We start from the raw sequence: 25,519 nt of genomic DNA, 5'->3' as shown, positions 1-25,519 counted from the left end.
ATGGGTTGTTATACTCAGTTATGGACCAGATAAGTGCCAAGTCTAGAGGGTTATAACCTCTTTTGCTCACGAGGCAATGCCTTTACTAATCAAATGAGCTACATGGAAACGTTTCCTTACAACGGTAGACATGTGGTGGTTGAAGTTAAGGTCGTGGTCAACCTGTGATCCCAGGTCCCTTACCACTTTATGGGTACATAGATGTTTGTGTTTATAATATTTACTATATACTGATATAGATAAAATTCTCCATAGTGTAATTTCTGATAACTGTAAAATTCAATGAAGGACAGCTATGCAACTCTCTTCTGATTCTTTTTTCACTGTGCGGAAGCAGCTGATTTTCTGAACTGACAGTATCTGTTTTGTTTGAGACGTAACAACCTTGGAAATTAATGAGGTGCAAGGGAGGTGAGAGTGTGTGATTTTTGCAAGTCAGCAGAGGTGAACATTTTGAACAATTCACTTTGCAGAATTGGGAATTATAATCTCCTGGTCTAAGATGAAATCTTGAAATAGGGTTTTAAGAGCTTGTCGCCATGGCCCTTACTCTATATTATTCATCATATTTTAAGGTTTTCATCAGGAAAAACCCATATTACATGCTGTTGGTAATCATTCATTTTTTGTGCTAAGGAGCCTCTGAGGACTTGCATCTCTCTTACTGACAGAACTGCCATTTAAAGGTAATACTTTTCAACTCCCACTATATTCAGAAACTTCTAATCTTTGAGGATTCGCAGCTCTTTTATTGGGTAGTTAGAGAAAGTACTATACCTTAAAATCACAACAAACATAATACTATTGGCACAGGGTGAATGAAGGTGTGTCCCTGCAGTTATTAGATTTCTAATTTATAGCTGAAGAACGGGATTACTCAGACTCTAATCAAATCAACCAAAGCCATACATGAGGTAAAAAATAGCCATGCAGGCAAAGGATAATCAAAAAACATTCTTTATCTATGTTCTCAGAAACTGTGCTCAGTACTGCTCACGGCTAACAGTAAATAATATCAAAAACTCAGACCCAAAGGACATTGCTAATTTACTAGCACACAAATTTATCTCTGACTTTGTCCCCCTTCCCCTCAAACATTCACAGATCAAATACCTGCATCAACCTCTCCCCAGTGGCCCAGGTACACGTTCTCAAGGCACTAAGGCAAGAACACATCTGTGGGATGCAAGAACATAACTGTCTGCCTACTGGTTAGCTTGAAATAGGACTTCTCAAATCCCCTTCAGAGGCTATTCAATATTAGTTTCAAAACAGGTTTTGTGTCACGTCATTCCCTTGCTGAAAGGTGGGACTTCAGTGGACCCTCGTAATTATAGACCCATAAATTTGACCAGTCTCATTTGTAAAGCTATGGAAGGGGTCATGACAGAACTAATTAATAAGAATATACGAAACCTACAGACTCTTAACCCAAGTCATTCTGGATTTGTCAATGGCACAGGTCCTGGCTACTACACCTGGTCGACTTCTTTGAAAAAGTCACTGAAACAATGGATGAAGGCAATGTAGTACACATCGTTTATTAGGACTTTACAAAGGTGTTCAAAACCATCTCACAAAAGGACATTATAGTTAAACTCTCCCAGCTAAATGTTAACTCTCTGTAACTCACTGGATAGCGATTTGACTCACAAATAGTAACAAACACATAAGGGTGGGTGGCTCTCCTGCCTCCAAAAGACCTGCCACTAGCAGTGTGCCCCAAGGTTCAGTCACTGAGCCAATCCTCTTTGGAATTCACTTCTCAGAGGTCAAAGCTAATGTTAAAGATTTGTAGCTGACCAAGTTTGCAGATGACTGTAAACTTGGTTCCATCATAAACTCCCATGAGGGCAGCATTACCTACAAAAGGCCTGCACTAAACAAACTGCCAAACCCACAGACTAAAACTAAATTTCAAGAAATGTACATCAGTATCTTAAGAATTACACCCTCTCACTGTCACATTGACAACTCTCCCTGAAAACTGGTCTCACAGTTAGAGATCTGGAAACCTATGTCAACAATGAACTGTCCTTCGATGAACAGGTATCCACTATTGTAAGAAAGTCCTTTTTCATCACACAGCTTATATCTGAAGGTACGGCATCCAGGCTCAGGAACTCTCAGGGGACATCAATCTCTTCTGCAAAATTAAAAAAAAATTCCGGAGCGAGACAGTATGCATAAAGGAGAATACCAATTCTTTGGAGCTATCTTCTACTCCACATAAAGCAAAGTACTTCTCTGACACTATTAAAATATAATTTAGATGAATGAATGGGCAACCTCAAATTCATCCCTGGTTTAGCTTCACTAGCCCTCACGAACAGGATGCACATGTAACTAACAAAACATATAATTGCTTGGCCTGTTTGTAGGTGTTCATATTTTTTTTACTTGTTTGTCTTTGTTGACTGGGAAAAGTCCGGCTAGGCAAAACCAATTTTCAGTGCAGGCCAGGGGAGAAAAGCTCTACATTTAACTTAGACACAATATAAATTTATATTTTCAGGGTAAAAACATCTATACATGAACTTATTTACATGATTTTTAAATATTTCTTACATGAACATAACATTTTAACACAAAAACAAGTGAAAATTAACAAATTTGCTAATTATTGACTAGAGATATGATAAACAGTAACAATTACTGTATTAACAGCATGAAGGGTGCAGAGAAAAGATCCAACTACGTTATTTTTGAGTATTGTAAAATATAAGGGCAAATAATTACCATGCTAATGAAAAGTTAGGATTCTTAAGACCCTCACAGATCTGCAGCCTAGTTAGCACCTATGAACATGTTTAAAACATGACACAAACGAAACGGAGGATGTAAATCAAGTGGCTACTGGCACAGTGCTTAAAAATGAGAAAATAATCAGTAATTCTGAGCACTGCAAACTTAAATAAGGAAGAATGAATATCTTACACAGGAAGGAAAAGTATCGTATCATCATCTGGGAACACAAAGTATTTTGTGACAAACTCCAGGCTTATCCAAAAAACAAAATCACATCAAGCAAGACAAAGAGCACAAAAGGTAAAGTTGTTGGTCTGTGCCAAATGCAACCTGGGACCAGGAATGTGCACAACCTGTTAGCAGGACCAAGTGCGGGGTTAGGGGGTATTAAAAAGCAGTTAACACCCAGCTCTCCCATCACAGGTAAAGACCAAGAGCCATTGCAGGCTAAGGTTAAAGACGAGTGGCAAACCCTTTGATGTCACTGTATATTGCTTAATTTAGTTACATATTCTGACAAGTTGGCTACAGGGGGGGGGGGGGCTACCTGTACTCACCTCGGTTGCCATAACAAAATCCTTACTCACCTGGGCCCTAACACTTCCTGTGAAGGTGTTGGGGGCTGTAAATGACAGGTCTGCCTTTAAAGGTGTAATGGATGATGAGGGACTCAAACTCTGGATTACAGGAAGCAGCTCATCAACCACTGACCGCCTTTATCTTCTGCTCTGCCAAATGGTTGACTGCTGTGCAACTATGAGAAACAGACGTAATCAGATATTGCTCTGGGGGTAACTGTGAAAGTTGGACTAGGCTCCTCAATGGCTTCCTGGCCTGCATCCCAGTAACTACATATGCAACCCTGGCTGAGACTGCAATAGGCCATTTTTTGATCAGTGCTCCACCTCAGTAAATAAAAATAACTAAAATAAATACAGCTGAACAGTAAAAATCTGCAGCCAGGTGGGAAACTCAAGGAGCATTAAACTAGTATATCATCATGTCCTACTCACTCCCTCAAATAGTTTTGAGTTAGAACAAAATGAAAATAATAGTGCCGCTGAGACAAGTATTACATAACACATCATGAAAATATTAATTTGTTTTCAGTTTCTGACCATACTGGTTCTTAAGGAAAGTGCAGTTATTTAAGGTACTTACCATAAAAGTAGTTCTTAAGCATGAGGTCAGTATAAAAAAAAATCAGTTACAGCTGAATTCACTCATCTTCTCCAACCCTTGTCTTAGCTGAATTTTTCTCAGCTTTCCCTTTTTCCTGCAGAACCAATGTAAGTATTACACCTAATTTTTTTCTCTGGCAATGCATCTTTTCAGAACCTTGAACAAACATGGTTTCCTTTATGTAGGGTATACATTATTATAAGACAGCAGGGAATAGATGTGAATAAACTCTGTATGTCAAGGGATACGTACCAAAATGGCACTTTTGTAAGACTGACGTTGGTCTGGGCTCTCTTTTGTTCTTTGAAACTGAGGTCCCTGAAGGGGATTGTGTGTTTTTTCACAAATTCATAGTTTACAACCCTGAGTCAGTCTGTGAATTATATCCACTTTGCCAATACCCACCATTTCCCAGTACCTCCTGCCTCCAAGGAAGCCCCAAAAAAGTCAGGTCTGGGATGAATTAATGGACATCCAATCATAAAAGTTCATTTTAAAAGAAGCACAGTTATCGCTATGTTTTGAAAGCAAATGAAGACTATTCTGGAGATGGGAGAAGGTTTGAGTAATATTTCTGTCTCTCCAGCATAATTGGGTATGCAGCCATCTGTTTTGTGGAGGTGTATGGGATCAAGACACAAAATGCTAAGCAAGAGTCTATAGTGAACAGAGTACTGGGATACACCTTCAAGCCTGTCTTGGCAAATGACCGTCTTTAGTGTGGTGATCATTTTAATTTTGAGCCATTGGGGTCTCTTTAGGTTTAAGTGTTTAGACAGCTACATCCAAAAAATGCATATTAATTAATAATTGGTTTGATAAAGGCAGAGCATAGAAGAATAACTACTGCTGACCTGGATGACATACTTATGCTTGGTAATTGAGCTACACAGACTACTGTTGCTATATGGGAGCTGTCTACCAGTGTGGTCAACAATATCAGGCTGGAGTGGGATAATCCTTGGTGTAAAGAAGAAGAAAAATAAACGGAATTTTAGAATACTCTGGAAAAAAAAGTAAAACGTTTCAGTTCTTAAGAAATGATGGGTAAAACTTTTAAATGTACCTAGATATACTAACACATCTAGGGTGTCTTGTTTCCTTTTATGGCACTGCCAGTTCAAATTATTTTTATACTCCTGATTGTTTATCTAGACTTTTCCAAGATATGCCCCCTAACTGTTGGAGGTGTTTCAATGGGCTGTTGGGTTCTGGAGTTGTCCACTGAGGGCATCTTTAAGCAGGACTTGCAAGTGAAACTCAATCATATCTGGAAAGAAAAGTGTGTGCCTCCTAGGGTCAGCTGACACAGATGCCCTTAGTAATACAGATCTCACAGTACTTAATCTATTAATGATACTGGCTAAAAACTGTACTACACAAACAGAATCAAAACTCCCATGCCTACACAGGAGCTAACAGTTTTATTCAGAAAACTTTATAAATCAAAGCTAATAACTGAACACTGACATTAAAGATGATGCTTTGCGTTACTGAAAATGACAGTATTAAATCACTTGGTTTAAACTCTCAAAAGGCACAGTTTTCTGACCTATCTTCTAAACAAAATAAAGGGACAATACTGCATACAGGTGAGATTCATCTTAGCTCCATTTGAAGATTATAACAACATTTTCTTCTTTAAGCTTTTGTCTCTTATTTCCTTTTAAGATTTTACTTAAAGTGCTCTAAGCAATTTTGCTTAGACCCTGCAGCTAAACACAGTATTAGGTTTGGCAACACGTGGTGGTCTGAACTGAAAAAATAAACCCAAGTGACACTGGATGCACTGCTGCCTGCACTTTACAACTTGATTTTCTAGAGTAACATTTGCCCTGCATGGATAATAAGGGACTCAAAGACCAACTTTTACATGTGCATGTAGAGTTCATGGCTAGCTTTGCTGCTGTCATAATCTTCTGTTTGATGGATGAAGGCCCTACAGTATAATCTGGAAATGTTCTTTTGATACTAGAATACATCCATGTTGCTCATGTCTTACTTTAATTCTGTTAATTATCATATATTGTTGGGTGGTTTAATGTGTCTCACTTTTTTGTTTATATTGGAAATAAAAATATAAATTAACATCAAACAAAACTGCTGATGTGTGTGTATGTTGAGCCAGAGAGAGCAAAATCTGGCACAGAAGTACTTTATTCTTGTGCAAGAGATTTTGCGAGTTCAGAGAGATTCCCAGGTTCATCAGTCAGTGAATATTGTACTTACTACATGGAACTCTTCAACTCATCTTCTGGGGAAGCTTGACTCAGTCAGTCATTCAAATAAAATATATAGGTGAATCCTTCCTGGTTTGAGGTGGGGAAACACTGGTGCTAAGCACTTGGCAAACTGGAAACATTAGAAGAACCAAATAGATGACAGAGGTAAACTGATAGTATTCTTTCCCAGCCACAAAGAACATGAATCACAGGTAGTTTCACTAAATGTGTGTGTGTGTGTGTGTACATATTAATATGCACACACATTTATTTTTATATATATGTATATAGGTGGGTGTCCTTCACATCTAAGCAGAGAGGATTAAAGCTATTCATTGCTCAAAAGCTGCTTCCTGTGGTGTTAGGTTTGATTCCTTCAACCTTGGTTTATGACTCTGTGACCCTTAGCAAGTCAATTAACTAGATAGGGCTTTGGATAATTTGGGAAATGTGTCTAGGCTCCTCAATGGTCTGCTGGACCACATGACCTGCTTAACTACTTATGAACCTTATCGAGAGTCAATAAAAATGCCTCCTTTATGACAAGAGGGTGTAGGAGAATAGTATGAACATTTTAAAACATTCTGATTTATAGGTTGTTGCTTAAATGGGAAAATCACCTGCCATTTTTGGTACTAAAAACAGTAGTCTGGAGTAGATGCCCTTCCTCTTTCTTGCTTGTGGACTACTTCTGTGTTCCCAGTGTTCAGCTGCTGTCCAGAATAGCTACAGCTAAGGCAAAATAGCTGAAAGAGATTGGGGAGGGGGGTTGTCCCCAACAAGGCAAGGAATTTTCTTTTTTTTTCACCCTCTTTGTATAACCTCCTCCGAAGATCATATTTCTTTTTTTTATATTTTTACTTTATTAAGATCATGTTTCTTATTCGACAGTGAGAGGGGTCAAGTAAAAAGTACTTCCTGAAGTTGGGACAATCTTTTGCCCAGGATGCATGAAGCAGGACAATGGAAAGGAGGGGAAAAGTCGTTATTAAGTCAATACTCTGCATTTCCTTTCTGGCTTGGAGGGAACTTGCATGGGGTGGGGTCTCTTCCTTTGTCTTCTGGTCTTCCACTTTTCTATGCCACCTGCCTGCTTTCATGAGCTATTTTCTTCTTAAGCTGCACTGGTCTAGGCTACTTGTTACAAGAAAGGCCACTGTTTCATCAAGAAACTGAAAGCATAACCTTTTGAGGGAATACGTTTGCTGTAATACCTTTGGGTGATTTTCTCCTTTGTAGTCATGGGCCAAAAAACAGTGAAAAGTGGCAGTAATCATAGCAACGACAAATGTAAAAACAAAAAATCCAGACTGGGGAAGGTATAGAGGTGTAAGGACTAACGCCCTTAACAGTAAGATATTCTACTGATCCTTGTTGCACTATTTTAAACAGATGGCTTTTTTACACTGACATCCTGCTGGGGTACCAAAGTCTAAAACTTTCCATGAGCCACATATCCAAAGCATGACCTCAGTCCATGAGCACAGGGGTATATAAGAGGTTATATAACCATAAACCCTCAGGGAGTCTCCAAACCATCAGCCTGAAGACATTTGGGAAGAAAACTGTTCTTTTATAAGGGCAATTTAGGGAAAAAAAGAAGAACCTGCTTAATCCTATAGACTGCCAAACAAGGCTGGAGAGGAATAAAGGGGTAAACAGAAATAAAGAAGTGGGGTGGTGGATGAGAAGGATACTGCACAGCGATCAGTAGGATTATCTACTGTTATGCTAAGTTCTTCCACAACTATACTGTCTGTCCTGACTGAAATCACTATTGCCATATTCCAATCAGATGGGTAATTCACAAAGTTTAAGGAAGTAGAAGATAGGAAGGCTGAGAACTACAAGAACGGTCTAATACGCCAGAGAAGACTGACCTGGCAAAGGTAGTACTGGATTTGGAAAAAGCATCTACCATGTAATGTTTAGTGAAGGTGTGCACTGAAGATCAAGTAGCTGCTTCTAACATAAGTCTACAATCTACCCCATTATAGAAAGCTCTAGAAGAAGCCACTGCTCTAGAAGAATGGGCTTTAGGGAAAGACGGCAATGATTTGCCATGATAAACATAACAAAAGAAGATGGACCTAGAAATCCAGCTAGCAATGGTCTGTTCATATACAATCTGAGCTGTCTGTGCACATTCAAGGAATGTAGTATTCTTTGTCCCCTGTTGTGTTAATTAGGAAAGAGCATAGGAAGGTTGATGGCCTGATTGAGGGATATCTCATTTACCACTTTTTGAGTAAAATTTTTGGGAGCCGAGGCAGTGAAGGGTAGGCATAAAGAAACCTTCTGGTCCACTGGAAAGACAAGAAATTCATTCTCTAAGCTTGGGGGCAAGGTGTCCTTGTGTAAAAGAAGGGGAAATGTTTGTTGTTTCTTGAAGCAACTAAGCCAACCTGTGCTGTATTCTATTTGTGGACTATGCCTAGGAAAACCTATCTGTTGAACTTCCATTCATGAGTCTCCTCCATTGTCCTGCTGAGGGGGAATGCCAGGTCACAGTCCTGGGACAGAATGTATACTTCTTGGAGGAAAATGTTCGCCTTGATGGCCATTTTGCAAGCTATTTGAGACAATCTGCATAATTGGTAAGATCTTGTTCTTCCTTGCTTCTTTATGTACCACATGACCATTGTATCGTTTGTAAATACCTTTAGTGGTCCCAGTTTCCACAGATGGGGAAAAGGAAAAATTGTAAAGCCTGAATGAGAGTTTGCATCTCCTTTAGGTTTATGCGTTCTGTCTTGAAATTGGATTGCCAGTAGCTCTGGACTTTGTGTGTCCCTGTCCACTCCCCAAACGCTTCATTGGAGGCATCTGTATGCAGTTCTTGACTTAAATTTGAAGGCAGCCCTGGGTTGTGGTTCAACTGTGACATCCACTAAAGGACTTCCTTCTGCAGAAATAGGATAAGGGGGCTCTGTGTATCCATGGATGAAAAAATGGGATGACAGTGTTGAGACCGTACATTTTTCAGGTAGCACTGACTCTTCCTCATATGCAGCTTGGCTAGTGTTAGCTGTGGAATGGTTGCTGCCATGTAGCCTACTGCTCTGACGATCTCCCCTGTTGAGCACACTTGGAAAGGTAAGAGGGACTGGAAGTAGTCTGGGAGGCTCTGCACCTTCTCCTGAAGCAAGAAGGCCTGCATATTTTTGGTGTTTATTCTGCAACCTAGGAAAACTAGGTATTGAGTAGGCTATAGGGAAGATATTTTTGAAATTGACAGTGAAACTCAAAGGAAGAGGATAAAGGATGAACTTAAGATGCAATAATAAAATCTGAGGTGATGATACATGAATTAGCAAATCGTCTAGGTAAGGGAATATATGTATTCCGTGTGTCCTGCAAAAAGCTATTATCGCAGCTAGAAACTTTGTGAAAACTCTGGGAGCAGAAAACTGAAAGGATGAAGAACCAGTAGAATATCTCAAAAATTTCCTGCAGGATCGTGGAAATGGTTATATGTAGGCATGCATTCTTCAGGCCCAGAGATATTAAGAAAGCCTGTGGAAGGATGAAGGGTAGAAGGGTCTGAAGAGAGAACATTTTGAAAGTGAGTACCCATGAGGAATGTGTAGAGCTGGGAATGATCAAAGATGGGTCTCCACTGCCCTCCTTTCCTGGGTACCAGGAAGAGCCTGGAACAGAATACTACAGTTGTGTACACTTATCATAAATGTAGATGTTCGAGTGTATTCACTGTTGCAGTCATCACATTTGGGTTATCTGCTTGCAGTAGCCGTCAGTCGGCCTGATTATCAAAGTCTTGGGTCCTGCGTCGGTTGCTGTCTCATCTTCCGTAACGTCAGGTAGTCAGGGGCATAAAGCATGCAGCCGACGCCATTACATCAGTTTTTCTTGCCCCAGATGTCAGGTGCCCCCTTTAATGGGAAGCAATTTTATATATATATATATATATATATATATATATATATACATATATATATACATATATATATATATATATATATATACATATATATATATATACATATATATATATATATATACATATATATATATATATATATATATATATATATATATATACACACACATACACAAGGTTATGCTCAGCAAATACACTAAAAAGCTTTTAAGTATAGTAGAGGAGAATAGAGGTATAGCCAAAAGAAGTCAGGGGCTGGAGGGAGGGTAACCAGGACTGCAACATTAAATACACTCGAACATCTACATTTATGGCAAGTGTACACAACTGTACTATGTTCTTCATGTTTCACTGTTGCAGTCATCACATTTGGGTAGATTCCCAAAACTAAGGATGGGAGGAGGAATTTAAATAGCATTAGGAGCAGCTATAAAGCCCTGCAAGACTGCAGTGGCAAAGCCAGCTCTGGATTTAGAGAAAATTGGTAAATGGTAATGGCTGGTGAAAGTATGTACAGAACTCCAGGTAGCAGCTTCTAGGATGTCTCTGGTAGGGACACCTCTGAGAAAGGCTGTAGAAGTAGATGCAGCCCTGGCTGAATGGGGTCTAATCCCCTGTGGGATAGGTTTTCCATGGTGCTTATAGCAGAAATAAATGCAATGGCCTATCCATTTAGAAATGGTTTGCTTTGAAATAGTCTTTCCCTCTGCCCCTGCAGCAAATGCCACCAGCAGTTGTTCAGATTTCCTTTGAGGTTTAGTCCTGTTCAAGTAAAATCTAAGTTGTCTGTGCACATCTAAGGAGTGCAGTATCCATTCCCCTTTGTTCTGTGGATTAGAAAAGAAGGTTGGAAAATGAATGGACTGATTAAAGGACACACTGGATACCACCTTGGGCATGAAAGAGGGATTGGTCCTCCTGAGGGACACCCTGTCTGCATGAAAGATGATGAAAGGCTCCACTGCCATAAGGGCCTGTAATCCAGATATCCTTCTAGCTGAAGTGATTGCTAAAAGGAAAGCTGTTTTCCAAGAAAGGAATTTTAATTCTGCATTTGCAGCTGGCTCAAAAGGAGGAAGAGTGAGTTTTTCCAATACAAAATTAAGGTCCCAGGCTGGAGTTGGGGCTCTCCTGGGTGGTCTTAAGTTTTTGGCCCCTCTGAGGAACTGCTTGATTGGGTGAGAAAAGAGGGGTGATTCTGTGTTGTAATGAGCTGAAATGGCTGAGGCATGAATTTTGATGGAGGAAAAGGAAAGACCCTTATGAAGCATCTCAGTTAAGTATTGAAGAATCTGAGGTAAATTGGGTGCTGCTGTGGCCATCCCTTGAGTTCGGTTCCAGGCACAGAATATCTTCAATTTTTCAGCATAAGATGTTCTAGTAATAGACCTCCTAGCCTCCAAAATGACATCCTACACTTGTTAACTGAGGAGTGGTAATGGAAAGATTTGGTAATTAGCCAGGCTGCCAGGTTCAGGGTTTGAAGCTGGGGGTGGAGAATCTGACCCTCCTGCTGTGACAGCAGGGTAGGGGTCTGAGGCAGCTGCCATGGGGCTAGCAGTGTCACACTGCGCAAGAGGGGGAACCAGTGTTGGGGTGGCCAGTCTGGTGCAATCAGTATCATCCTTGATCTTTAGTAGTACTTTGGAGAGGAGAGGCAGAGGAGGAAAGGCATAAACTGATAGATTTTTCCAGCTGAAGGACAGAGACATTGTGCAGAATTTGTCCAATTGGTAGTTCTATGGGGAGGCACACAGGTCTACATCTGGGATTCCCCATTTGTTGATCAACATGTTGAAAATATTTGGTTCCAGTTTCCACTCATGTGGGTCCATGAGATTTCTGCTTGGTTCATCTGCCAGTGTATTTAGTCTTCCTGGCAGGAGTTGAGCTTATAGATGCACTTGGTAGCCCAAGGCTGCATTCCACAAAGCCATGGCTAGTCTGCAGAGGGGGTAAGAATGGGTACCCCCTGCTTGTTTATGTACCACATAACAGTGGTGTTGTCAGTCTTTACCATTAATTGTCCTAGAAGAATGTGGTCCTTGAAGGCTGTCGAGCATTCTGTACAGCTAACATTTCTTTTTGATTGATATGCAGGTGCATTTGACTTGGGTTCTATTTGCCCTGAATGCACTTCCCTGCCTGGTCAGCCTCCCCATGCACAGTCTGATGCGTCTGTTGTTAGGGATTGGGCGGCAGGTAGTAGAGTGAATGACAGTCCCTTGTTTTGGTGGCAGGCCACTGTCCACCAAAGGAATTCCAACCGTTGACATGGTATGATAGGAATCATTGCTTCTAGAGCCTGAGAATGTTGATACCATTGTAGTTTCCTCATATGCAGTCTTGCATATGGAATTAACAGAATACACGAGGCCATGAACCCCAAGGCTTGCAGTATTTGTCTTGCAGATAGCAGGGTTTTTGTGGCCACTAGTTTGAAGTAAGTTGTCAAATTAATTTGTTTCTCTGAAGTGAGGAAAGCCATCTGGGAAGTTGTATTCAAGCTTGCTCCCAGAAATATAATTTGACAGGGTACCAGATGTGATTTATTTTTGTTTATGGTGTACACCAGACAAGTTAACACCTTTTGTGCAAATGCCAGATGATTCAGAAGTTTGTCCTGGCTTTCTGCCTGAATTAGACAATCATCCAGGTATGGGTATATTTGAATATTTATTTGCCTGCAAAATGCAATGACTGGAGCTAGGCACTTTGTGAATACCCTGGACGCAGTAGATAAGCCAAAGGGCAGTGCAGAGAACTTATAGTGCATGCATCCTGCTTTGAAGCATGTGTACTTTCTGCAAGATTCCCTGATTGGGATGTGCAGGTAGGTTTCCTTTAAATCCAGTGTTGCCAGCCAGGCATCTTTGCCTATCATGGGAAGCAACTGCTGAAGAGTTAGCATCTTGAATTTTGGAATCATGAAAAAGGTGTTTAGGATAGAAAGGTCCAGGATATGATGCCATGAGTTGTCTTTTCTGGGTACCAGGAAAAATCAAGTAGAAACCTTGCCCCTTTTCCTCTTCTGGTACAGCTTGAATAGCCTTTAATCTTGAGAGAGAGAGTACTTGCTTTTAAGTCTCTGCCCACTGATTTGGGGGTAGATGTGGCCAACCGTTTGGGGTTGGTAACATGTGGAAATGAAATCTGTATCCTTGGGAAACTATATTTAAAACCCATTTGTCCTGGGTAATGAGTTCCCAGTTTTTTGCTTGCAGAGCAATCTTTCCCCCTAAAGGAGCAGTCAGCTGAGAAGTGCTTGGAAGATTTAAAGTTGTCATTGAGACAGCTTACCACAGGGAGGAGTCTTACTATTCCCTGATTTGGAAGTGGGAGCCCCCCACTGCTTAGTCCTGTGCGTACCCTGGGACTAAAGCCCGATTGTTCAGCTGGTTCTGGGTTTGAACTGAGATGACCTGAAAGAGGCAGGAAAGGACCAATTTTTTGAGGACCAATGCCTACTAAATCTAGGAGGCTGCACTTGTAAGAAATCTTTTAACAGTTTGCATAGGTTTAGTTTTTTCCTCCATCTTTTTAAGAACTTCTGCTTTGACACCAAACAGGCAGTCCTGATTTAATGGAGCATCCAGATATTTAGTTTTAACATGATCTGGCAAAGATTGCTTTTTAAGCCAAGCATGCCTTCTAATTACAGACCCTGTGACAGCAGCCCTGCAAGATGCCTCTAGTGAATCAAAACCACATTGCAAAGTATGTTTTCCAACCTGTTAAGCAGAATGCATTAAATCCTGTAAATCTTTATTTTCAGCACAGTCAGGAATCAACATCATTTTCTGTTTAAGCAATCCAGTAATATGCTGCTGATACTTTAACATATGAAATTGGCAATTTAAGGCCCTGATGGCCAAGGTTGCAGAGGTGTATACCTTCTTATCACATCTATCCTGGGCCCTGGAATCTGCATCAGAGGGGGTAGGATTTTTGGCAGTAGTAGCCTTAATGCCCTTGGGTCCCTGTGATATGGTCTCAGGATCTGCAGTAGGATTTTTAGAAAGGAATTTCTGAGAATCAGAAACCTTGTAATATCTATCAGGTTTTCTGGGAGCAGGAGGTAAAGAGTCAGGGGCCAAGCTAGATTCCAAAAAGGCATCGTCAACAATATCCAGCACAGGAGGGATAGCTAAAGGCCTGTGTTGGGGCAGGAGTAAGAAGTCTCTAAGCCTCTTTTTAGAATCAGAGTAATCCTGGCTTTCCCAGTGAAAATGCTCCCTAAGCGTATGCATGGTTTCACCAAAAGAAAAATCCTCTGGGGGAGAAGCAGAGGGAATAGAGTCCTCTGCATCAGAATCCTCATAGGTAGATAAGGGTAAATCCTGGTCATCAGAGGAGACAGAAATTTCAGAATCCTGGTCAGAAGTATCATAAGCAAATTCAGTCCTATGTCTCTCAGAGGGGGAAAGCTGGCTTCCCCTGATTAAAGTAATACGGTCTTCAGCCATTCTTATCATTTGTTTTTTAGGCACAGAGGCCTGACCATGCGGTCTAGGCATGGTTCGAGTTTTAGGCCTAGAAGAAAAAGATGGCATTGGTTTAATATGCAAGTCAGTAGGCCTGAATACACCCTCAGAAGCTAGTGCCTGCACAGTGGCTCCGGACCCATCCAAGGTAGAGACATCCGCAGGTTCCACATTTGAAGCATCTTGCGGCATACCAGACTCCGAATGGGTCTCAGTAGAGGCCTGCGAATCTGAAGTAGCGGGTATCAGGGGCTGCGAAAGTGCCTCACTGAGTATCGGCGAACTGGCGACTAGCTTAGGAGAAGCGTCGTCAGCAGCTTTGGACCTAGGCGGCCTGTCTCTGTCTTTATCTTTGCATTTTTTTCGGAAAGTCGGTAGTCGGATGGCTTACCGAAGACATATCTGGATAATTGAGCTGAGTACCAAAATATTTAGAAGCAAAAATGTTCCGACGACGAACAGTTTGGGGATTAAATAAGGCACAAAACTGACAGCGAGGTACGTCGCGGTCAGGGCCGAGGTAAGGAATACAATACGAATGAAAATCTTTATGAGCTATTTGCTTTCCACAAGAAATACAATTATTGACTTTTACTGACATCGGTTTAGAGCAAGAAAAAGTTTCTCCAACAGGGTACTTGGCTTTAGTTGAAGACTTCGGTTCTGAAACTCGAAAATGAAAATTTCAGGAGTCGGACGACCGGCACTTGCGAGCTGCTTCTGCTTCAGGCACTGCATGACAAGAAAGACTGGGGTAATGGCATCGGCTGCATGCTTTATACCCCTGACTACCTGACGTCATGGAAGATGAGACAGCAACCGATGCACGACCCAAGACTTAGATAATCAGGCCAACTGAGGGCTACTGCAAGCAGATAACCCAAATGTGATGACTGCAACAGTGAAACACGAAGAACATCCTCTTCCTACAAACTGAAGGGAGGGGACTGGTTATTTATGGCTTGGACAACTTAATTCCTGGAGATAGGTGGAAAAGGTTTAAATGGTCATGGGGTAGGGATAGTATTCCTTTGAAAGGAGTTCTTTTCTGGACATTCTGTAGCCTTGCCAAATTATCGTGAGTACCTACTTGTCTGCAGTGATCACTTTCCAGCTTGTAATAGATGAGGTGAGCCTTCTGGAGAGAGGGCGGGAGAGATTGAGGGGGTGGAGAATGAAGAAAGGATAATCACATTGACTTATCAGTGAAGGGAGGCCTCATAGATCTGGAGTCCTTTTCAGGTTTGTCCCAGAATCTTTTTCTAGGTGTTTTCTTGCATTTCAGAGAAGGAATAGGCTTCTCTGCAGACAAAAGCTGGACCTGGCAGGGAAGTCTTTCTGTTATCTGGGAAAAGAGGTGAGCAGAAATTGTCTGCAGTCCTTCATGGTTTTCCCTTGCTCTTGTAGGGTCCTCAACAGGCAAGCTGCCTGTGGACTAAATGAAAGATCACTGTCTAGAGTACAATGTAGCAGTTTTGCCTTGTATTATTCAGGGAGAGGCTAAGAATGCAGCCATGCAGATCTACTGATAACACAGGCAGTAGCAGCTTCTCTGGAGGAGTTCTCTAGAGCATCATAGCTGTATTTAATGCTATGCCTACCCATATGAGTTGCTTGAGCCACCAAAGACATGTCATGTTTTGTATCTGAGCCTTCTTTGTCAGCAACTATCTAATTCTGACTCCCAAGAATACGCAAAAGATACTTGTTCATGAGATTCTAATAATTAATGGCCAGGGTAGATGAAGTATAGACCTCTTTCCCCTAACTGTCCATGGCCTTCCTGTCTTTATCTAAGGGAAGGGCATTAGCAGAAGTTAAGAGCTTAAATGGCTTGTCTGAGGCTATGGGAACAGCTGAAGGATCAGAAACTGGGTTCTTAAAAAGAAATTTAAGTTCCTTTGGAACTTTAGAGTCTATCAGTACTCTTAGGCTCTGGTCCAAACAACTAACAACAATACGAAAATCATGACCACTGATTCAGACACAAAAGTGTTGCAACTCCTGCAAGGTCTTGTACCGAGGCGCTAGAGAATAAAATACTTTTGGGTCTGAACCAATGGTCTTGATCCCCTTAGGAGCTGGTGTCTGAAAGTCAGGAGCAGAGGACACAGATATGAAAGCATCAAGGAAAGCCTCCAGGACTGGAGGGACAGGAGTAGGAGCTAGTGTGCCCACTTTTAAAAGACTGCAGTATCTTTTCTAAACATCAGAGATTTCTTTAGAATCCTACTCAAAATGTTTCATCATACTCAAATCAGGGAAGTGGGAATTATCATCTGATGGCACCTGTCCAACTGAGTGAATTTGTAAAGGAAATACTAAGGAATTATCATCAGGATCTGAAGCCCGATCATCATTCTCCAAGGAAGACTCCACAGTACCCTTCTGAGGAGTGGGGGGAGTAGCAGAAAGGGAAGGATGCGCAAGAGCCATAATGGCCATAAATAGGCCTGAACAGAAGTCCATCCACTCCTTCTCCCTGGAAGACTGGGGGGAGGGGGGTATCCTTAGTCTTTTGCCTTTTCTTTTTAGGGTGACATCCACTTGGTCTAAATGCAGAGACTCTGACCTCTAATGTACCTCAATAAAAAAATCAGGGATAATTTCCAGGCCTTCTGAGGTAATGGTACATGGTTCCCCCTATGCCGTCCTGTCATTAGAAGCAGTCACTTCAGAAGTGTGTTTTTCGAACACCTTACCAGCCTCCAGATGAGTCACAATAGAGGTTGTCTGAGGAAGCATTGGCCACAACATGGGTTCTGCAACCTCAGTGGGTACGTCCAAATCAGAATGGGCTGACTGAATTTCAGGCATAGACCTCATTAGTTTTTCTTTTGATGGGACGGTACATAAGGTGTGGAAAGATCCACCATCTTGGTTTGAGCTAATCTCTTAAGAGGACCAAATAAAAAAATCACTGTCTAGAGCAGAATCTTGGGTACAAAGGACTGAATATTGGAACAAGTTTTGTGTATCTGCTCCGAAATAGAAAGAGAACGGGAATGGAAGTCTTTGTAGGGTATCTGCCTACCGCACTCACACTGTTCCTTCCTAGCTACCATCTAACAAAATCACAGATCAATGGAGTAAATAAGAAAATGAAAGTTCCTAGACACAGTATTTATCTGAACCAGTGAAGGCTTATGGTACAAATGTCTATGAAAAGATCAGACCAACAGATGCAAGACCTGTTTTCAGCCTAACGTTGAGACAGTCCAAGGATTTACGCTCATACATCAGTATATGGACCCCTACGCTCACAGGCTGAGGTCATACATCAGTCATATGGCTCATGGAAGGCTTTAGGCTTTGGTTCCCTGGTCAAACATCAGTGCTGAAAGCCCATCTACTTGGAATACTGCAACAGTGATTTCAGTCATCTTAATGCTATCTGGAAACCACCTAGAAACAGAAAACAGACTGATACTGGCATGCTTCTTGTGGCATAAAATAATTAAAGATGGTAAAGGCTATATCTGACTTTACAGACAAGCACTGTATTGATGTCATGTGTGTGGGAGAACCAGCTCTACCAAGGTGAAGTCCAACAGCTGAAGTCTGTCTGAACATAAAGAAACTGCACTGCAGCAGTGATTTTTATGCTGAAACTTCCTGCTTCCACCAATCCTTTTTTGGCAATCCTTTCAGAAAGCCAAGCTACCCAAATTGACAAAGTATGTGGTGGCAGTTAACAGCCATGGTCTCAGTCTGAAATGTGTTGAACTTCAAGCAATCAGCCCAGATCCACAACTGGATGGACTCCAGACCATTTAAGTGAGGCAATAAAAATACATTTTCACCTGAAGAAGGACAGCTATAACCATGTGCAATCTGCATAACAATAACATAAACCCCTCATTTTGAGCAAGTTCTCTTGGTAGAAGCATGTACAAAAAAACAATGGTCCAATTATGGGGCCATGTAAACACTGTAAACCACAAAGTGAAGAAAAAGGATGTCTCCGAAACAACTGTCTAGGACAATCCAGACAGGTAGGAGACAAACTAGGCAAAGATGCTAACCAGATCTCCACACTACATTTGAAGATGATATAAGAAGATAGCACAGTTAACTGTGTTAAACTCTAAGGAGAAATCATCAAGAGTTCATAAAAGATGAAGTGGTTGATAAGTTCTGTGTTGTCGCATAATGGAATTCAGCAGCATATATACTCCTGACTTACCTGAAATTGTTAAACTAACTGTAATCCTCATAAAATAACAGCAACGTGTGTGATCAACACACATACATAAAATACTTTTTTTGCAAAGAGGAAAGCCCCATGCAACCCCTCACTCCATAGTCATAGATATTAAATTCAAGGCCAATGTATCTCAGAAAGTAAGGAATGCTCCAAGATACAGCAATTTTCAAACTACTATATTACTCCACGGTAACTGCACTCAAATTCTTGTAATTCTGAGGATCTCGCTTATGATCCTGAAATAAACAGGAACCCATGTACATCACTTTCTCTACAACCTTATAAATAAGTGGAGATGGGGTAAGTATCAAAACCATTAGTATGAAGAGTAGACTTCGCAAAAACTGGGGATATCAGTACCTCTTACCTAAGAGCTAAATGTCTCTCAGCTAGAAAAATGATGTGATAATTAACTGATCTAAGGCTATCTAGACCACCTAGAAAAAACTCAGTTAAGCATGGGGCAACATAAAGGCAACAGGATGTATTCTCAGAAAGGGTTAAGAGTTCAGTGTAATCTAGGTTCTCAAGAGTTTAGTGTAATCAAGCATCTGGTAAAGAAATAAAACAGCCCAGTGCAAAATGAAGCTAACCTCACAGATACAATCCCAGCTGCAAAAAATCATTTACATCCTCCACAACTGGTTTAAACATGATGCAGGCTATGGACTCTGATATGGGCCAGATGTTGGGGTATCCTTGCCAGATGTTGGGGTATCCTTGTCAGGAGATCCCTTAGATGAAGAATACTGCAGCAGTGATACAGAAGGACACCTTACTATAACAGTAGATGTCTTACTGATCACTGTTGCAGTATTCATAATGAATGGGTGATTCTCATAGCCACAGGGGATGTAAGAGGGGCTGGTTAGTGAGCTGCAGTACTGTCCAACAGGCCTGAAAGAACTGACCTACCAAAGGCAGCAATCCTATAGGATTTAGTGAAGGTGTGTACAGAGAACCAGGTGACAGCTTCTAGCATGGTCCTGACATCCACCCCTTTATAAAAGGCCCCATATTATGTTACTGGCCTGGTAGAATGAGCCTGAAGACATGAGGGCAAAGATTTATCAAGTACAGATTAACGAGGAAATGGCCTTACAGATCTAGCTTGCAATTATTTGTTTAGATACTGGCTGGTCCAACTCTGAGTGCAAAAAGAGACAAACAGTTGGTCTGTCCCCCTTCTGTGGGTTGGGAAAGAATGTAGGGAGATTTACAGCCTGGTTAAGTGACTGTTAGCTCACGACTGTAAGTATGAATGAAGGGCTAGCTCTTAAGGTTACCATGTCCTTGTAGAAAATAAGAAAGGGTGGTATGGCCATGAGAGCCTAAAGCTCTGAGGCTCTCCTAGCTGAAGTAAAATCCAGAAGTGGAATAGCTTTCCAGGTGCAGAATTTACGTTATGCTGAGACTGCTGGTTCAAACAGAGGTAAAGTAAGTTTTTCCACCACAAAGATGAGATCCCAAGGAGAAGTAATGTGTTTTCTTGGTGATCTACAAAGTGGCACCCCTTTAACGAACAACTTGACCTCAGGTCTGGACCTAAGAGGAGGATTGAGAGGTAGACACACAGGGATGGCTAACAGATGGGCTTTGATGGAAGAGTAGGCCAGACCTGTATGCATGAGTTCACAGACATTTTAGTACTCAAGGTGCCTGTGACATGTTGGGGTTCTGTCTATTGCTGTGGTACCAAAATTTCTTCCATTTGACTATGTAGAGTTTTCAAGGGGTGGGTCTCCTGGCTTCCTGGAAAACCTTAATTACGACCTCTGTAAAGTGGTGCCTGTAAGGAAGTAGAACCTCATCATCCGTAGTGTTAGGTTCAGGAATGACAGTTTGGGGTGTAGTACTGAACCCTTCTGCTGCATGATGAGATCTGCTTGTAGTGGCAAATTGTAGTAGCTGCCCCAAGTTAGGTGAAAAAAAGATGAGGAAAACAATGTTTTCTTGGCAAAAACAAGATCACCAGCAAGAGTTTTGGCATTTCTTTTTGAGCCTTTAAAAGAAACCTTGGGATGAGAGGTAGAAGAGGAAAGGTGTAGGGGAATCTTCCTATCTACTGAAAGCTGAAAGCATTCATCCTCCTGGCTGCAGTACAATGGCCCCTGGTGCAAACAGGGGGAGATGTGTGCTGGCCTCTGATGCACATAGGTCTATCTGAGGTGCCCCCCAACAGCAGAGGATGTCCAGGAACATCTGTCTGCTGAGGGTTCATTTGTGAGGGATCCTCCAAAGTCCAGCTTAATGCATCTGCCAACACACTGTCCTGTGATGGAATGTATATGGCTACTAAAGACATGTTTTTCAGGTGGCAATCTCCCAGGTGGTCTGCACCAATCTGCACTGTTGGTAAGACCTGTTTCCTCCTTTCTTATGTACCACATGACTGTGGTGTTAGCTGTGAACACTCTTAGTGGACCTGACCTCCAGACATGGAAAAAGACTTCAAGAGCTTCGATGAGGACCCTCAACTCTATCATAATGATGGGCTCCTTTAGTAGTTTTGATTGTCACCTGCCCTGAACACAGTGTGTCCCTGTACAGGCTCTTCATGGCTTGTCCAAGGCATCTGTGTACATTTCATGACCTGGAAGGAGTGGGGTGAAGAAGTCCTGGGTTAAGTATCACCTGGTCCCTCCACTATGAGAACTCTCTACTGAGACAAGGCAATATAGGAATTATTATGTCTGGAAGATGAGAATGTTGGGACCAGACTCTTCAGGTACCAAGGTTTTTATCTCTTATGTAGTCTGACTACAGGAAGTATTGAAACAGCTGCTATCATGAATCCAAAGACCCTTAGTATCTCTCTTAATGAGCACTGGTTGAGGGAAGTCAGGTTGTTAAAGTAAGGTGCAAGCCTGTGCACGTTTTCCTGAGGCAGGTAGGCCTGCATCCTTAATGGTGTGCAGTCTGTAATTTAGGAAAACTAAGTTCCGAGTTGGGACTTCTTATACATGATAGTGAAACTCAGCTTTGGAGGGGGTTGAGGATTAGCTGCAGGTGTTGCACAAGTATCTGAGGAGAGGGGGTGTGGATTTACAAATTGTCTCAAGTAGGGGAAAAATCTGGATTCCCTGTGTTTGACAGAAGCAATTACTGCTGCCATACACTCTTAGGGCTGTGGAAACCCAAATGACAAACCAGTAAACTGAAAGTGAGATGACCAAGGAGAAACCTGAGGAATATCCTGCAAGGGGGATTTGAATATGGAGGTAGGCATCTTTTAGAGCTAGAATTACTAGAAAAGCCTGAGGTAGGATGAATGGAAGCAGACTGTGTAGGGAGAACATTTTGAAAGTTGGCACTTTTAAAAGTGTGTTTAGTAGACAGAGATCTAACATGGGTTTCCACTGCCTTTCTTTCATTGGTACTTGGAAAATTCTGTAGTAAAAACCCTTTCCCACAAATTCCTGGGGTACTGGTTTTATTGTATCTTGTGCCTGCAATTTAAGTGGGATGGGTAGAAGCAGGTGGATTTGGCTGTGATGAGCACTAGGCATGACATTCAGAGAAAGGGATGTCCCATCCAGGACATGATGTAGTCTTTTTTTTATAACAGAAGGTACCCATTGGTCTGTGGTAAACTTTTCCAAGGTGGAGACTGACTGGGTAAGCCTTTCTGAGAGGGGAAGGGCCAGGGTGGGGGGTTAGGTAGGGAGCGAGGGAGATTTTGTAGACAGTCTCAGAAATTTGTCTTAAAAGGGAGGCCTCCCAAAACAGGAATCTCTTTGTGGTTTCTCTGGGAATCTCTCTGGAAGCCTTCCTGTGTTTCTGGCTGAACTTGTGATCTGTTTTAACAGTGAGGTGGGTTTTATTGAGGGTAATTCTTCTGGTACATAGGCATGGAAATTAAAAGAAGCTGTCTGCAGTCTTTTCATGGTTTTTCCCTGTTCTTGAAGGATTTTGAAAAGACTGTTTTTGCCTGAGGTTGAAACAGGAGATTTTTGTCAGCAAATCTATAATTTTAACTTTTTAAGTCTTCAGGTATTGGTTGATTGTGCAACCATTCATACCTGCGGAGGACAGGACCAGTGGCAGCTGCACTGGACGAGGCCTGTACAGCATCACACCTACATTTAATGCTGTATCTGGCTACCTGTATAGCCTGACTGAATAAAGACAACACTTTTTTTAGAATCAATCCCTTGTGAATTTACCACTACTTTGTTAAAGGAATTAAGATGGATATCACATATTCCGTCCTTTGGGTTTGGTAATTTACAGCACTGAATGCCAAAGTAGAGGCAGCATAAGCCTTTTTACCTCACCCATCCACAGCCCTACTAATCTTGTCTGAAGGGAAGGCACTGGTATTAGGGAGGAGCTTAGATGGTTTATTAGGGGGTAGAGAGAGTGATACTGCAGAGAGGACTGGAACAAGATTTTTAAATAGGAATTTAAGATTATTAAGGACTTTATAAAATATGTCTGGCCTTTTGGGAACATGAGGCTGTGAGTCAGGGGAAGCAGAGGTGGACTGGAAGGTATTTAAAAGGTTTCAAAGCATAGGGGGGAAACTGGGGAAGGGGTGGGAATGCCCATTTCTTTTCTGAAGCTCTGTAATCTGCCTAGACTCCAACTCGACATGTTTCATTATGTTTAATACCATCTCTCCAAGAGTAGCTTCTTCCACAGGAAAATCAGGTGAAAGAGAATCATCATCATCTGCATAGACTTGGTTAGGGGAGTGGCTTTGACATGAAAAAGCCAGGGAATGTCCTGAATCAGAAGCCTCATCTTCAGACAGAGATGAATCCACAGTAACCTTTTGAGGGTAGGGGTGGGGGACTGGGAAAAAAGGAAGGTGGCTTCAGGGACATAATAGCCTTGTACAGGCCTTGAGAAAATCTATCCATTCCTTCCCCCTAGGAGAAGGATGGGGAGAAGTTACATGTTTACATTTTTGGTGCTTCTTCTTTGGCATGATGTCCACCTGAACCAAGTGTGGTGGTTCAGATCCCCGACATACTTCAATATATTTACCCAAGATCTTCTCCCTAACTGGTATCTGGGGAATGCCCTCTGGATCTTTCAAAGTGATGATACATGGTTCAGCTTTATCTGCAGGCTCCTTAGTCATAAGAGCCTCAGATGTCATACCAGCCACCATGGGGGGTCCAAGAACAGGGCTTCTGGGATGGAACTAGACATATAAAAAAGTTATGTACTTACCATAACATTCCATGTGTGCTGTCCATCTCGTCCTTTATTCTCACTGGTGTGTTGGATCCGATCCATCTCGGTCATTACATAAGCTCGAGGTCCTCAGCTAAGCTCGTGGAAATTTTTCCCTACCCATAATGTAACTTCCTTACCACCTCAGATCTTGTTTGCCCTCTAGCAGTGACAAGGTGAATAATTTTATTATTATATTAAGAACCCACATTATTTCTGAGGCTAGAGAGTCCTGTAAAGATCCAATTAGAACTACTTGGTCTCACAGGAGAGCGACATGTTGCCCGACTGAATTGCTATTATTCCCGGAGGGAGGGAATCCTGAAATGCTTGTAATGCCTAGAGCACTGCCCTCATATCTCTAGAACATTTATGTACAAATGGGCCTCATGATGTTGCTAGGTACCTTGGACTGTCTTCCCCAGATAATGCCCCCCCACCCTACCCGGGAAGCACCCATGGTCACTGTGGCTTGGTGCTGAGGGGTAATAAAGCTTCCGCCGTGAGACACCGGGGAGAGGTGAGCCACCACTGGAGATTTCTTTTGCATGAATCGGTTATTATGGCCTTGTGTGTCATCTGAAGATCCAGAAATTACCACTGTGTTGAGAGTAACCACTGGAGAATACTTGTATGAAGTCAAGCTAGCAGAATTACAACAAATAAAGCTGCCATTTTCCCTAGAACCTATAGAACCAGCTTGGCAGAAGGCGACTTCTTTCTGATCAGTGTCCTTACATGACATTGAAGGTCATGTGCCCTGTCTTCAGGACGTTTTGCTGACAAAATTGTTGTGTTTATCGGAGCTCCTATGAATACCAAGGACTGACATGGCTCTAGTGCAGATTTTTCATAGTTTATGGTAATTTGTACAGTGTAATCACTGCCTTGTAGCAGAAGCTGCCTGGTTGGGGCGGTAATGAGCCAGTCATCCAGATATGGAAACACACGGAATCATTTGTGTCTCAGGTGAGCTGCCAATACTGCCATACACTTGGTGAACACTCTGGGGGCTGTAGCGAGACCAAAGGGCAGAGCTTGAAACTGGAAGTGACTGGCTCCCAGCTGGAAGCATAAGAACCTTCTGGATCACTTGTCCATTAGAATATGGTAGTATGCATCTTGGGAGCACATCCAATTGTCTTTTTCCAGAAATGGAAGTATAGACTGCAGTGTCACCATCCGGAACTTGGATTTCTGGGCATATTTGTTCAGATTGTTGAGATCCAAAATGGATCTCTAGTCCTGTTTTCTTTGGAACTAAAAGAACCCAGAGAAAGTTCTGAATCCTATCTGGTCTGCAGGGACTTCTTGAATGACTCTTTCTAGCAACGTTTGAATTTCTAAGGTTGCTTGTTCCCGTTAACTGGGTGGAATGTCTGGGACTGATTTTTTTTTTAATACAGTAATGGGATTGGGAGAAGGGTAATGCCATACAGTTTCTAGGTGCAGAGACAATTGTCCCTCAACCACTTCCAGAGGCAAGCAATTGGGCAGTCCCTTCAGGAGGGCTAAAACAGCCCTCAAAGAAAGATTCTCTGGAGTCCTGATTGTGCGGGCCTTCTCTGCCACATGAGCAACGTCTTCCATT

General features: G+C 41.9%; 1 protein-coding gene across 1 annotated transcript in view; it reads right to left on the bottom strand.

Annotated features, from left to right (window-relative positions):
- ATP10D (ATPase phospholipid transporting 10D (putative)) overlaps positions 1 to 25,519 on the bottom strand; it is a 596,301-nt gene that overhangs the window by 65,922 nt on the left and 504,860 nt on the right. The gene's annotated exons all lie outside the window — the stretch shown is intronic.

Source organism: Protopterus annectens, chromosome 2.part0 (assembly GCF_019279795.1).
Source record: "Protopterus annectens isolate FY-2018-M chromosome 2.part0, PAN1.0, whole genome shotgun sequence".
Taxonomy (NCBI): domain Eukaryota; kingdom Metazoa; phylum Chordata; order Ceratodontiformes; family Protopteridae; genus Protopterus; species Protopterus annectens.
This window is presented reverse-complemented; position numbering and strand designations above follow the sequence as displayed.